Below are 4,582 nucleotides of genomic sequence, written 5' to 3'. Positions count from 1 at the left end.
AGATTTTATTTTTTAAATTAAATATTTCTCTACATAACACATAATATACTGTAAGCCTGTAAGATAAGTGAAACCTGAACGTGTTAACTGTAGATGACCCTAAAGGTGTCCTTCTACAGGAACAGCTACAGTGTGGGTGGGTGTCTGCATCTCGACTGAAAGTGTTCATGCTGATGTAATGCTCCTTAGATGCTAAACTATTTTAACAATTAGTATTGCCATTAAACAAAAGTCTAGCACAGAAAAAAAGGTTTTAATTCCAAACTATAGATACATTGAATCATTTTATAAATAAAACACTTGATCCTTTTTTGTATTATTTTGTTTTACCAGTTCTCAATTTAACAATTGAGAACAAATTCCAACTTACAATGTGGTGATTTGAAACCAAGACCCTCTAGAATTCTAAATGCCACTCGGTAGAACAAAGATTTTTTTACTGCCCAGCAGTCACATCAATTTTCCATTTGCAAACAAATCCCAGACAGCTCAAGAGAGATGCGTAGCGGCGAGACTGGAAAAAGGCCCGGGCTCATTAGTGCAAAGAGTTCAGGAATGCCGTATAGAAACCTATGCCCTCAGGGAGCGGACGTGGGGCGCCCTGGTGCTCAGGACATCCGAACCTCAATGCTGAGCGAGGACAGAGTGCAAGACCCGGAAATATATAGCCCAAGGGAAAGAGAGGGACAGGAAGGACAGCAGACCGGAAACTAGGGACAGGACAGAGAAGGAGCACCCTCTGGCTGCAGAGGGCGTGACAGCCATAAGATGTTAAACATTATCGTGTTGAGAGATAAAGACATTATGCTGACTGAATTTACTATTCTAGTTCAGAACGCAGGTCTTAAAACATGGTCAACGTAATGCCATGCCATTCACACCAATAATCTGTTTCCTAAGGTAGGCGTTGATGGTCCCAACCCACTATGCTACCAACACAATAATTGTTCTTTTAAATAGACTTATTGTGTGCGCATGCTCTGTCCTTTTGCCAGTTTTGCCGGGTAGTTGAAGTCCATGTTGATGCACTATCAGCGGGCTCTGGTGATATTAAGTCATTTCACCTTTGCTACCCATGTGGAAGCACCTACATCAGATACCAGATGAGCTGTATCTGTATCATCATCATCAGCTGAGATGTATCAACTAGATGATTGTAAGAGGGTTTATAGTTCTTGTAGTTGTGTTAACAGTCATCTACTATCTGTTGTTATGAGAAGGTAAGCAAAGTTGCTCATGGGTAACCCACATACTTAGTTCAGGTGGGTAGCTGAACCACCCACATACTTAGTTGGTCTGGATTGACCACATGTGCTTCTTGTCATTTGAAGTCCAGGGATGTTGAATGGATTAAACTTGAATATGTGTTGCAATGATCCCGTCATTAACAATCCCCTTGTTTCCTCTCTCTTATACAGAGCCAAGTTTTTTTTTTACATTCATGACTGGCAAACACAAGTGTCTTCTACTTTATGCAAAGATCACCATGGCATATTCAAGCTTGCAAATACACACTTCTTACTTCTTACTCCCATCCCACATTTGGTAATTTTCCACTCAGGAGATAACAAATGTTATGTTAATGTTAAATGGATGTGAGCTGTAACTTTCTAGATGAATACCACAGCCTCTCTCAGGTTTCTCAGGTTACTCAGGTTATGTGGTTAGCAGTTCAAATAATATCAATAATGTGTGAAAATATGTATTGAGTTTCAGTATATTTGCTTTATTATTATTTTATTATAATAATTTTACTGGCTTATTTTTTGTGAATAAATTGGCACTTATTTTCATTTTCCATACATACTGTAATTCAAATATGAAACAAGACCCCCATCGCAGTAACTCCTGTCCAACAATGATCGTACTAACATCCAATTGTTCCGCTAATAAAAATTGTACATAAATGAGGCTGAAATACAGAGTACTAGAGATATATCTTTACATTTACAGACCATGTGTGTATCGGCATATCAGCAAAATTCAGAGTGTCCACTGTCTCTCTGGCCAGTCCTATTGCCTACTATTCCAATTTTATGTGATGATACTACAAGAATGAAAGTGCCTAACAAATATTTTTTGTTTAGTACGTAAACCTGTAACACCCATTTCTTTATTTTGTTGGCAAAAGAACAAAACTACAGATTCTAATGACCGATATTAATTTTGAGTAGCCACCCCTATAAAATCAAGACTGTGCAGCAGTGACTTCATCAACAGTTTGACAATCAAAAATTTACACTGGTAATTACAGTAAGTGTTGTTTCATATTTAATACTTTTGTGGCTGTCTAACTGTAAAGATTTTGCACTGCAGGATCCCATTATCTCTCTTCCACTCAGTACTCTGAGGTATTATTAGGAGTTCAGACTGTTGGGATACTGTTAAGATACCTATGTTGCACTTACCTTCACTCACTCCGTGAGGCAAGCGTGATGTACTTACTTCACCTTGAAAAACTTGAACTCTGCAGCTCAACTACAAAATTTTATTCTGCCTGAAAGCCTTTCTTAAACCTCTTTAAGAACTTGCAGATCAACCCAAACATAAGAAAAACCTTGAAAATTGTGGTTTCCATCCTCTGTCCTTTCACTACCTTTTTTATTTCTTTCCTGTTTTTCCTTTATCTCTTTCATCTCTGATTTCTTTTTTCTTTCTTCTCCTCTCTTCCTGTTTTTATATTTTTGTTGGATTTATACAGTTTGTTAAGGTACCACGTCTGTCATGAAATTATGATTGTTCACATTGGCTCATCTATGGTACCATGTAATATTCTTTGTTTTTCCTAAATAAACAATAAACTAATTGAACAACAACAAATGTTCAGGATAAATACACAGGACTGAATTTGAATAACATGTTATTTTTTTGCAACGCCAGCCAAACATTGACCTGTTCAGACATTACATACATTTACAATACATTTGACCATGTTGAACTCTCACTACTATTTTTCTTTCATTTACAGAATGACTTAATTTTGATTTATCGTTTTATATGCAATTATTTTTTGGCCATATTTTAAATCAAGGATTGGTGGCATGACGATTCAGAATGGAAAGCACAATTCTCTCCCCTGCTGTACAACCATCCTCCTAAAATTTACTTAGCAACCAAATCAATTGTTTATCAGTGTCGAAATCCATTACAAGGAGGTATTTGTTTTCCATCCTGTTCCAACTTGAACAAAGAGATATTAAAAACTGAAAAAAACAAATGATGTTTGGCCACTAGAGGACACTCTCTCAGTGTAATACTTTAAACTGTAGGAAGAGTTTACAAATGAGTACGGAATCTCAAGAAGGGTTTCAGATACTGTAGGAGTTCTGTTCTTTAAAAAAAGAATAGAATTCAATAACAAATTCACTCTTGTCTTTTCTTCCACTGAAGGTGTTTGTGTATTTTTCCACAGTCACTGTGTGCGGTTAAAAAATCTTACAGAAGAGAATAGTTCTTTTACAATTCAACAGCTGTGACTTGCTTAGATCACACACTATACCAAAGAAAGTAAGGGCATCACAACCAGGCACTGGCCTAACTAATGGCCAACTATGTCCCCGCAAAGCTGACTATGTCTTTCATCTCAAAATAAGTATTATTTGAATAGATTATTGAAAAAGCTATTTTCAAAAAACATCTGGAATAAAGTAATTAAAGTCTAATTAAGGCTACCCTCTGTCTTTATTAATCTTTCATCAAAAAGGAACTGAACCTCCAATTTTTGAAAGAGCAATTTCCAAAGCCACCTGCTTCTCTTTGTTAATTTCCATTTCCAGTAGGTAATAAATGGCTTCATGAACATTCCAAAACTAAAATTAAAAATAATAATAATACTTGCTATTAACTTATTAAACTTACATAACATTCTTAAACTGAAAAAAGTATCACATTTTAACAAAGAACTAAGAACAGATGCTAAAGTTTCACAGACACACATATAGAATGGGATACCATTACCCAAATATAAACACCATACAGTTCTGATTTCCCATACAATAGTAAGCAGAGGTAGATTTTGTTCTAGAAAGATCTATGCTATGGGATTGTACTTAGAAAACCACGACACGAACCTACAGCAGCAAACAGGAGCACATTGTATCAAGGTGCAAGGAGCTCCAGTAATACATGAACATTGATTCATTCACTTTGGAGTCCTTTGGAGACAACAACAAAGATGAAGAAACAAAGTGTAACTAATACACAACAATGCAGTACAAGCAAATCTTTTGAATGTGGGGAGTCATTTCAGCTCAGTGCTAAGCCTTATAAAATTTCACTGACAATGACTGCATTGAAAGATGATTTCAATTTCCTAAGCATTCATCTTTTCCCATTCTCTGGCTTTTATCACAAAATGAATCTATTCTGTTCCAAAATAATTTAGACTTTTTTTCCATGTTGCAGAATTGATCTGCTTATGTCCACAGATTCCATTGTTTTCAAGTGATGTACATTGACTGAAGTGACTATGTAGAAGATAGCGTAGGGAAGAAGCATTTTCTCTTTTATTCAGTTTCCCTTACTCATCAAAAACTTCATGCAGTTCAACACTTGAAATGCAAAATGTTCAATATGTCATCAC

The sequence above is a fragment of the Lepisosteus oculatus genome, chromosome 3, assembly GCF_040954835.1.
Source record: "Lepisosteus oculatus isolate fLepOcu1 chromosome 3, fLepOcu1.hap2, whole genome shotgun sequence".
Lineage (NCBI taxonomy): Eukaryota > Metazoa > Chordata > Actinopteri > Semionotiformes > Lepisosteidae > Lepisosteus > Lepisosteus oculatus.
Note: the sequence above shows the minus strand (reverse complement) of the source record.